Source organism: Ammospiza caudacuta, chromosome 4 (genome assembly GCF_027887145.1).
Source record: "Ammospiza caudacuta isolate bAmmCau1 chromosome 4, bAmmCau1.pri, whole genome shotgun sequence".
Lineage (NCBI taxonomy): Eukaryota > Metazoa > Chordata > Aves > Passeriformes > Passerellidae > Ammospiza > Ammospiza caudacuta.
Genome location: NC_080596.1, coordinates 22,261,187 through 22,272,709, shown reverse-complemented (window position 1 = coordinate 22,272,709; position 11,523 = coordinate 22,261,187).

The window sequence follows — 11,523 nt, the reverse complement described above, 5'->3', positions numbered from 1 at the left end:
CATTAATTTTAAAACATGAATAACTGAATTTAACTGGATGAAATATGAAATGCCACCTTTATAAAATATCGTATTCTATAGTAATTACTGCAAACTGCAGTATTGCTCTTATTACTTAGAGTGTCTGAAATCATTGCTACAGAAATCCTGTAGAATTTAGAATTTTTAAAGGAGGAATGCTTGATTTGTGTAGGTACATAGGATTTTCAATCCCAAAACTTTTTTAACCCACAGGAAAATTAACAATAACTTATCAATTTTACTTTCAAATTATACATACAATTATCAGGTTTATTTATCCTCTGCTTCAACTTTTGTGCAAACATCAAAAAGTATAGCATGTCTATTAATTCAACAATATATTATTGTCAATTACTGAAAATACAGCTGGCAGCTTTGAAGATATAAACAGAAGGTAAATTTTCTGAAGACTTGCTTCTCTGCTTTTCTAACCTGCCAATTATTAGCATTATAATAATGAGGGATTATCTCACCTTTTAAAATAAGTACAAAACTTTTTGGATAAGAAACTGTTTGAATGAACAGAATCTTTTAAGACTGAGTGGCAGATTTGACTAGACCTTCTTCACTTACAAATGAAACAGATAAACTGCAAAGACTTAATAATTTTAAATCAAAATTGTTCCATTAAGTGATCAGTGACTGTATAAGAACAGATGTGAGATTTTAATTTTATTTCATTATTTAATGGATCTTCCTTCATTTCATTTTATAAACCATCTAAGATTTTATGTTGAAATCCTACCTTTGCCACTACTTTTACTAGACATTGTACATGGTGTCATCATGTGTCCTCATGTATGTAAATAAGTGATCTGAGATGAATGTTTCTTGACTAAATCTTTCCTGGGAAGAACAAAATATGTAATTTTTGCTTCCCTTCCTTGTGCATATGACTGTGTCATAAGCTGTATGACCTGCTTTTCTGGGCATGCCTGCCAGTGCTTCTGAATGATGTGCTGCCCTGTTTGCCTACTCCCTATCTGTATGGACACAGAATTATGTCCCTCTTCAAAAGACACCATAAAAATACTGAGAAAAATACAGTAACATAAAGACAGCAAAACCAAAGGACTGCTCTTTTAGGGAGAAGGTCCATGTTGCTAAGAGTTCTAGAAAAACAAAAATTTAGCTGTAATGAGGGAAAGAAACAGCAATACTTGAAGGAAAACACAATGCACAAGGAAGGAGACTCACCATCTCATCAGAAACAAGCCAGGCAGCTGCCTGTTTCTCACACCATTTTCTTCAGCTCTTTATATTGTTAAAATCTAGGTAGGATCTCTACAATGCCTGTATTTCATACACTTCAGTCACCATATGTTTCTGCTATGATACTTTGAGAACATTTGCCAGTTAATTTGCAATGGAGAAGAGAAAGAAATTCCTGATGGCTCCTGGGGAGCTTGTCTTTGTGAAGTCTTTCCTGGCTGGACAGCAGGGACCCAGCTCCCAGGGAGTGTGCAGGGAAAGTGCCCACTAAGGCTGAGTGCAGAGGCCAAAAGGCAGTGCCTGAGCTCTGCTCAGGTTAAAGAGGGCAAGGATTCACTGTGAGGCCTTGAGGAGAGTTCAGAGGCAAAGTTCACAGGGAGGACAAGAAGGTAGTTGTTAAAATTACAAAATTAGGTTATTATAAGATTATAATGTAGGTCCTTATAAACCTATATTATGCAAAATTCTTAACCCCGACTTTATGTAAATTGTTATGGCAGACAAGACTGGTTCTGCAAAGCAGAAATATCTTGGCTGAATCCTCCATACTGGGTTCTGGACACCAGAAATTCCTCTCAACAAATCCAACACCAAGGACAGATGGATGCTGATGTTACAGTGTATCATTCAGGAGGATTTAACGTTGAGTTTCATTATGGACATTTGTTTCCAATCTTTCTAGCAGTAAACTCAAATTATTATCTTTACTACTGCCATAACTCATCTCCCAGCTGGGCCATGCTACTAAAATACAATTTCAGTTCAGCTTGTTCCATGTACTTAGTTCAAACTGTTTAATGAACATTGTTCAAAGAAATTATCATTAATCACACTGTAAGAACATCTATCTGGCAACACTTAAGACAAAGCTGAACTGATGTTGTTACAACATAAAGGTAATGGGTTGTTAGAGAATCATAGAGCCATAGAATATGAAGCCTTGGAATGGACTTTAAAGATCACCTAGTTCCATGTCATGGCGATGGACTGGGACATCTTGCACTAGACCAGGTTGCCAAGGCCTTATCCAGCATGGCCTTGAACACTTCCAGAGATGGGGCATTCACAGCTCTGGGCAACCTGTGTCAGTGTATCACTACCCTCACAGTAAAGAATTTCTTCCTAAGATCTAACCTAAATTTCCTTAAATTTTCCAAATTTCCTGATGAAAGTGAAGGGAGACGATCACATCCGATTGATGAGCATCGATCTCAGATTTATTGATCCAGTTTACACACTTTTATAGTAGTGTTAATTAAGCTCATACATATTGCAAAACCCGAGCTCATCATTGGTTACAGATTACATGCCAGCCCCTCCTTTGTTGCTAATACCTGTGGTTTCTTGTTGAGGCTAATACTTGTTTTTCTCATCCTGTTGTTGACTTGTTATTGACCATTCTCAAGGACTCCATGTTTTCCACCATGTTTTTCTCATAACTTAGCCAAGGACAAGGTATTTATTGTTTTTAAGGAAAAGCCTGAGAACTTGCTGCTTACAGCTGCCTTTTACTTTTTAACCAGCTGTATGTGATCATGGCCTTTTTCTATAAGCCATGTCTGAAAAAAGCTCTCCACAATTTCCTACCACTGCAGTTTCTGCCAAAGAGTCCCTCTCTGGCTTCCCTGTAGCCTAGCTGTAGCCTGAAAAGTTGCTACAAGGTCTCCACACAACCTTCTCTTCTGCAGACTGAAAAGCCCAAATTTTCTTTCTTCCCAGCTTGTCTTCCTTCATAGGAGAGGTGCTCCAGGCCTCCAACTTCTTGTTCTTCCTCTGGACTTGCTCCAACAGTTCCATGTCCTTCTTATGTTAGCAGGACCAGAACTGTGCTCAGTACTCCAGGTTATGAAGGTTTTGAGTTTATGGTCAAGTCCCAAGAAAAGCCACCTTTAATATCATCCTTTCCGGAGCTGAGAAATTTAAAATTCAAAGCACCAGTAAATTTGTGGAAAATGATGGTCAGGATAGAGAGAGATAGACAACATGCCTAAATTCTCTGCATCTTAGGAAGCTGTGGGGTAAAAAGGCTACACAGATGTGTACTACAATTACAATAGCATGAAGCTTGTCCGTGGAAGAATGCCACAACCATCTGTTTTCAATAAACATGCTCTCCCAAAGCCTAATTCATGAGAAATGGACACAAATGTCTGTTTCACATTTAGGGGAGAATGTGACTCAACCCTTTGGGCCTTGCAGCCACCACAAGACGAAGGGGTTTGCGTCAAAGCCTACTGCGACTGCATGTAGATCCAAGTTCTGCTCTTAGCGTAGTGATAATGCCTTTCTCAGGATTTATGGCCCTCATCTGTCATTTCCAGCTGCTGTCTTCTGCTTGATACTCTAAAAGATTTAACTTTGACCAGATAAGCAAGCAAAATAAGTGTAGGGTTAGACTGGACCAGTATTAACTGGGGTTACACTTGGACATCCCTGCAAACTGAGGGACAATAAATATCACCTTCATGTGTGAACACTTTGTTTTGAGGCAGATCCTTAAAGAATGACTGAAGCCAGTGGCTTTTGCTGTGAAACTCCTGCTTCTCTGTTCCGGACATCTTGCAGGCACCTAAAAATCTTCCTCTTATTTGCGTGGTAGTGAAGGAAATCAAGCAAATGTTTCTAGTTTCAGTAAAGGATCATTCCAACAGCAGCACTTTGCTGAATTCTCTGGCTTTATCAGTTCAGTTATTATTTTTGTATTATCTGGTAATTTTGATCCAGTTATTGTAGACTCTTCAGCCTGCGTTAGATATTCCCTATATTCCCCAGAGTTTTGTATCCTGTTTTATACTTCTTCTCTTGTTTTTATCAGTTGTCACCTATTGTGCCTCAGTACTTTACTCTTGGGTACTTCAATTATATATGAATGTTATGTTCACAGCAGCTACTTTCCATTTGCCATCTAAATATCTTTGTAGATGAATGTAGTAACCTACATTTAACTTCACAGGCAGTTGTGCAAATCTACTGCATTTCAGCTTTTGTGTTTTGGTGTGGTTATTTTGTCTGCTTGCTTTTATTTGATAATTGATTTCTAGATGTTTTGGGGTTTTTTATCCTCTCTTTCCAAATCAAAAATCAAATGGGAAAAGAGAAAAAACCAACTGCTTAGGAAAGTCACAGAGCCTATTCCCAAATATGAATGGAAAGAGGCTAGCTTGGGATATTAGAGGGCTCATCTCTAAGGTTTAATCATATCCCTTGGTGGTGCTCATTTCCTTAAGTTCAGCAATTTTTAAAGAAAAGTTGTATTACAAGACAAGTTAGCTTGTCTGGTTTCAATGTCTTAGCAGAAGAAATAATTATTTGCAAAGCATTGGTAATGCCTCACCAGACTGATTTCAGAAGTGCCTTTATCTCACAATTAAGCAGAATCTGTTTTCACTGTACTCCTATAAATAAGACACTTTGAAAACAGAGGCAAGATTCCTGCTATAGTATTGCCTACAGAGATAAAAGCCAGGTAAAGAAGGTGGCAGGCATGTGAGCTGGCATTAACATTTATAGGAATATCCTTTGACTTATTTCCAGAAAATATCTGTAATCTCTGAGACACAAATATTTGTATGATACTTTTGTAATATTTTATGTAAATAAAAACACACTGAAAGAAAATCAAGTATACCTCACATCATGCTTCCCTGTGCTCCTTAAAAAGTATCACAGTATAGTGAAATAGAATTTAGTATCAAGCTCTTATAACTTTGACGTTGAGCTCTAAGTCCTATTAAATATATGAAATAAGAATCAGTGCACTACATTATATAAACTGTTTTTATTTTTATCAGAGGGGTTTTTTTCCCCCTTGGCTACTTTTAAAATATCTTTGCCTCAGTCTACAATATTTAGAAAATGTTCTGGGTAGAAAACGTGCTGAAAAAAAATAAAATTGTACTGCCCACAAAGCTTATGACTGACCACAAATGTTTCAAGGGTGTTCTCAGTTCTTAAAGTCACTTCACAGAACAGATAATGATCTTCTCAAACTCACCAAAAGTAGGGGGCTTTTGTGGAAAACTGAATTTTAGACTAATATAACGGTTTCTTTAGCAGTCATCTTTCTGCTTAAATCTAAAAATACATTTAATATAATATGCCAGTTTTCAGGAAAACATATAAAACAATAAGCATATATTCTTGCAGGAAAAAAAAATCCTAGTGCTAGAAGAACAGAAAATAACTGCATTGGACAAAAATAATTCAAAAAAGAAGCCTTCAATTCATAGCAATTAATACATCACATTTGTTTGGATTTTTGCTTTTCTAAATCCCATGAGCACCTAACATATCTTTTAGACTATTTTGAAATAATTTTAAAAGTAAATAATTTGGTAGGAATTTTTAAATCAATTGTTAACCCGTGATTTGAGTGGCAGTCTGACTAATCAGGAAAACAGCATGAACAAATGGTAAGTAAATACAAATCAAAACACATCAAGAAATAAATGTCTGAAAAAAACCTCAGCAATGCACAAGGGAATTCTCTGGCTTCAAATGCTCTGCAAATACAGATTGAACTTTAGATGTGTTGTTATTGGTTAAACAATTTTTAATGAAATATAAAGACCTTTGTGCTCTTAAATGGATAATTTATGTGCAATGTTATTGTCTCCCAAGGTTTAATTAAATGTTTGCCTTGTGGCTAATCAGCTACAATTAATAAATGAAGCCTATATTCATGTCACTGATAGGGAATGTTAAAATGGCCTCCATTGTAATTTCAGTATCACTTTTGTGCCTGGTTGATAACAACAATCTAATGTATGAGAAACTTCCACAAAATAATTTGGTAGGGACACTTTGGCAAAGTTCTAGCAGTATAATGGACAGGTTTATAACAAAGGTTTGGAGGTAAGTACCAGTGGTACTGGATGTGGAAGTGTATGCATACAAAGTGCTTTTCACCCCAAAGTTTCCAAAATTCAATTTAAGCATCTACTCACCAAAAAAAGGAGCAACTGTTCTTAGCCTTATGGATAGAAAGGAGTTTACCCAGTGGAGTATAAACATCCATTAATCACCAGACCTACTGAACCCAAAGGATGTGAGCTATCTCTGGCATGAGACACCTAAATGCTGCCTTAGACTATGTAAGAACAACAAATTATTTTCCTAGATGTGACCTTTCCATGCCTTTTCACTCCTGCTACTTTAACTGATACACCTCTATAGGTAAGCCTTTTAAATGTAGGTGAGCCTCTACCGGTATTCTCCCATGTGAGCACATCCTATAAATCGTGGGCTAACAGAGAACAGGCCAAAGGCAATGCTGGCTGTCACTGACAGTGCTCCAGAAGTCATCTAGAAAGACTATTTTAGACATGCCAACCTCAAGAGACATCTGTTTTCTGTAGTAAGCATGTTGTTATTTGTTAGTTATCATTTCCACTGTACTAGTGCATACAGGTCTCAGGGCTGGGCTCCATCACAAAAAGGGATCTGTTGCCTGTATCAGTGTTTTAGATGTTGCCTGCAATAATAATTGCTGTTGTCTGTATCAGTGTTTTAGATGAGATGCCATTAATGGGTGTGACCATAAATAGAAAATTATAATGAAAGAAGAGTTTAGTAGCAATTAGGAGCAAACAATCTTCAGGGACCAAGAGCAAAACTTAGGAGTTTCAACTTATTGGGAAAAAAATAATTCATCTGCCAGCTGAATATGAGCATATCTTGCTGGCAGTCTTTCTTATCTCAAATAATTTTTTTCACCAATTTAAGCATAATTTATCATGCAAGGAACAGAACTGTACAGGATAATTCTACTGTCATCACTTAAGTCATTCATTTTGATTGCACCTCCCTTGATTTAGTTAGATTCTCATTCAGCCACAAGCCATACCACGTACAGAATCATGAAATTCACTCAGAGGAGTGTGAAAGGCTGTAAATACTGCTGTCTTCCATTAGGATAAAGAAAGGCATAATTAATTGCTGTACAGTAAGAATATTGGCTGCATATTTTGTCTCAGGAAATGAAAACTTATTTAAGAATAACTTATTTCTCTTGGGGTTGTAAAGACATCTTTATCTGTACATCACTGTTCTTTTACCCAGGCTTCCATTTATTACAGGATGAAGACTATACAAATTAATGTTTTAGAACTATTTAGCTCAGTTTTTTATGGCACAGCTTGTCCCAACACACACCAGAATAAACAGATAATTTCAGACTGAATACTGAAAATACAGTGGAGTTTTCTAAATGTGATTACAGTGGCTTTTTCCTCTCAGTTACTAATATCAGTTCTACACATAAAACATTTTTTTAAATGCTCTATAGGATAAACAGCCATAACCTAATTCTGATTACAATTTTCTATTCAATCATGAAGGAGACCTTCAAACTCACTTGCCTGAGGCACTGAGAAGCTCCAGGTCTTCGACGCTCATGAAAGAAAGATAACAATCACTCTTCAGGGGAGAGAGATTTTATTATACATACCCCGTGGGTTTTTTTTATCCTTTATCAAACTGCACCTTTGTGGGCCTTTAATTTCTTAATGGGTTGTTTATCCTTTCCCCCATAATTCATGATGATAAGCTAGATGTCACAAAGATATTGTTATGGTGATGAAAAAGTTGTTCTGATGAGCTGAGTCAGTGATGTAGTTTGATTAACTTTTTATATAAATCTTTCTAGACAGCTTTCAAAAGAAGGCCAAACAAGTCAGTTGACATTGTAAAAAATGTTTCAGTAGGTGAAAATCCATCTGATGCAGACCTATAAAAATATTTGAAATAAGTAAAGATAACCAGGAGGAGATATCAATGGCATAAATTTCACTTTATTGTAACATATAAAGTGCATGCTGGGCCACTTTTTTCTGTAATGCATGTAGAATTGTAGGGGGATACAGTGTGGGTAAATGAAGGTGATATAGAATGTAATCTTATCGCCCAATGAGTTGCAGCTGAACCAATTACTAAAGATCAGGAGCAGGCCTGATGTTAACAGGCCACACCTGCAGCCAATAAGAACAGTGTTATAAAAGAGTGGATTGGTGGGATCAGGAATCAGATGGCTGCTGCAAGGACTAGGAACAGTCAGTGCTTAGAGGAGCTGTCTGTGAGAAACATTGGGGAGGTATGAAACTCTGGTGATATGGAACCTTTGCATAGAACTCTTGATATATCAGACAACATAGAATATAGAGCTTACAATGGCATGATATAAAGACTTAAGACCGTGACTCTTGAAAAGCTGCATTATTTGCGATTCCAACATTCATGACTACGTTTATTAGGTGCTCTCAGGAAAATGCCAAGAAAATCTATGTATGCTGATTGCTACCTGGTAGCATGCTCAGTGTTGTCCCCCTCTGGTTCCCTGATTTTGTATTTTTAACAGTCTGGCCTTTCCTCCTTTTTTTTCCCTCCATACTTTTCTCCATGATATTTTAGTGTGCACCAAGCCTCTCCCTCTTCCCTCCCTTCTAAAGTGAAGGACTGGGGACATTTCAGATTTGAGGCATTTTTGTGTAGTGGATAGGTGGATAAGTAACAGGAAAATCAGAACTACCATGGACCAAAGATTAACAGATAGGCAGGAATCAAACCACTTTTTTTTAATCAGCAGTATTCAAGTATTCAGTAGTATCCAGATATGTTCTGGTAAGTCTTGGACATTGCCACATTTAAGCACAGCAATTTGTTTTCCATGTAACCATTACAGGTGCACAAACATATTTCCTAAGGGTAGCAGCTACTCATAGTGATCCATACATTGCACTTTTTACCTCGCTAGGTTACATTTTTGAATATGCCAATGTCTGAAATCAATTTTTTGTCAAACAAATTAATTCTTCACACAGTTTTTGCAAAGAGCATCTGCTATAAAATATTGTCGTTCCTTGGAAATTATCATTACTTACAGAACTGGGAGAAAACCCACTCTAATGATAGGAACAAAATGTGCTGGCGACTGAATTTTTTTTCTATGGACTGACATCCTTTCTCTTTAGGACTTGCAGGCCAAACATTTCTAGGCAAATTAAATTGGTGCTAGAACACAGCATTGTAATAGGAGTTGGTTTCGTCCTTAACCACAGAAAGGCTACTGCCTCTTCGTATTACTATAGAGATGTAGACTGCCTTTGATTCTCTGCTAAAGAGTGTTCTCTCTAACTTGCATATTGTTTGGCATGCAGGATCCTTTGAACACATCTCCATAAAAATATTCTAACTTTGCTTCCAAGTAAAATGAATTATATATGTTTAACACAGGAGATGTAGCTGTGGCGTAAATGTCTGCTTGTGAAGTACTCCAGATATCGTTCCAGAATATTAAGAGTAATTTTAAATCTTCTGGTTTATCTTTTCTGTTTTTACAAGTTTTCTTTGTAAGCTTATGTACACGATACAAATAATTGTGTTGTTGAAGTGTTTAATCCAAAAAGCCAAATGATAACAAGTCAAATGCTTTCCTGAAATCGAATTAAATTACATCAATAAGCAAAACCTGCAGCCTCATTAAGACAGCAAAGTCGGATTGCCAGGCTCTATTTTTCTGCCAGGATATAAAGATTTTTTTAGCAGGAGCCCAGAGTAATTGGAAATGTCTTTTTTCTTTTAAATTATTTGTTAACTGAGTTAACAATACTGTCTATTCTGTATTTTGCCTGATCAATGTCACACTGGTAAGCTATTATTATGCCATTTATTCTTTTAAGCTATTAGAACAATACTAGCTTCATCTTCCTTTAAAAAGTCTTAGTGTTTCAAGAACTTCTGAATATGAACATTGATAGACATGTTCATTCCAAAACTTTTTCCTTCAGTAACTGAACCATTCTCCCTCATCTTTGAATAGAAAACAACTCTACAACATATTTACGTCAGCTGCCATCTTCCCAAAGGACAGAACAAGTATGTGTATCTTTAACATTTGAAGTTTTCACTGATTAAGGCTTAAGCTCTCATCTTAATAGGGTCTTCTTGCTATTCAGATAATTTTCTGTATTCTATACTTGCAAAACCCCTCCAATTTCCTCATTTTAACTCAGTTGACCATATGTATATTTCCCTCATAACCTTTTACTTGCCACAGGAATTTTCTACAATTCCTACCTTTCAGTGTACATGAATGACACCACATTCTTCCTCCAGTTTTGCAGATGTTTGCCTTGTAAACTACCCTGGCTTTTCAGCAAACCTATTCCTTAATTGTGGCATTCTAGCTGAGTGGGTATCTGCACTACCACCCTTAAACCACTTCCAATTATTATTCTCCCACTTCAGATTAAATTTCTTCTCCCAACAGGCTTACCTTATAATAATATTCACCTTTATAAAATTAGCACTTCCAAAGGATTAAGTATATGTATTATTGGCTTGGACTTAATTCTGTTTGCACATATCAAATGTGATCAAATCATTATCAGTTATACCTAAGCTATGGCTAATTTTTAGTTCTGTGATCAATTCCTTTTCATCTGACAACATGAGGTCTAATATAAAATTCCTCTGTGTTGGATGCAACATTTTTTGAGTTAGGAAATTGACATTTTAAATATTTTGAAATTCCAAGTACATTTTAACACTGGCAGCATGAGACCTTCAGCACACGTCACTCAGCCTGAAATTCACTGAGTCCAGCAGTGCTTTTCCTATGTGTTGTAGGTGGGTAAGGCATGGGTCAGGCTGTTCTCTAGTGTGATTTGATATCAGCTAAGTACACTGTCAGCTTCTGACTTATCCACTAGAACATTGACCCATAAACATGCAAGATCCTTTGTTTTCGATTGCCATCAACTCAGAAACAGGTAATGACATTTTTAAAGTGCTTTCTGTCCACTTGATCCTTCCAAAATAGATTATAGCAATTGATTCTGACATTCCTGTTTTCCAAACAGTTGTAGCAATAAAAACTAGGTCAAATCTGTACTAAAAAAAATTATCTCCTGCCAGTGTCAAGTTTCCAACGAAAAGAGAAGTCACTGAAAAATCTCTGCTCTTTATATTCTGTAACATCCCAATTGGGTTTCTCTTACCATTTTCATTTGCACTTAGCAAAAGCTCATTGATTCCTCTTCAATATTTCCATTTCTGGCCAGCCCCTAGACAGCCAAGCAGGCCAGTCCCTTACGACAGCTCCTTTGTGACAGTACGTGTATCTTTAACATTAAATTTAAATTAAGCAGCAAACCCTCATCAAATGTCCTCAGAGTGAGGACATTTTCCACGAACCAAATGCCTTCATGTTGTCACATACTCAGAGATTCAGTCTAATGTTTTTTTCTACTTGCTCTTTCCCTTACTGAGAAGTCCTGAAGGACTTCAGGAGGG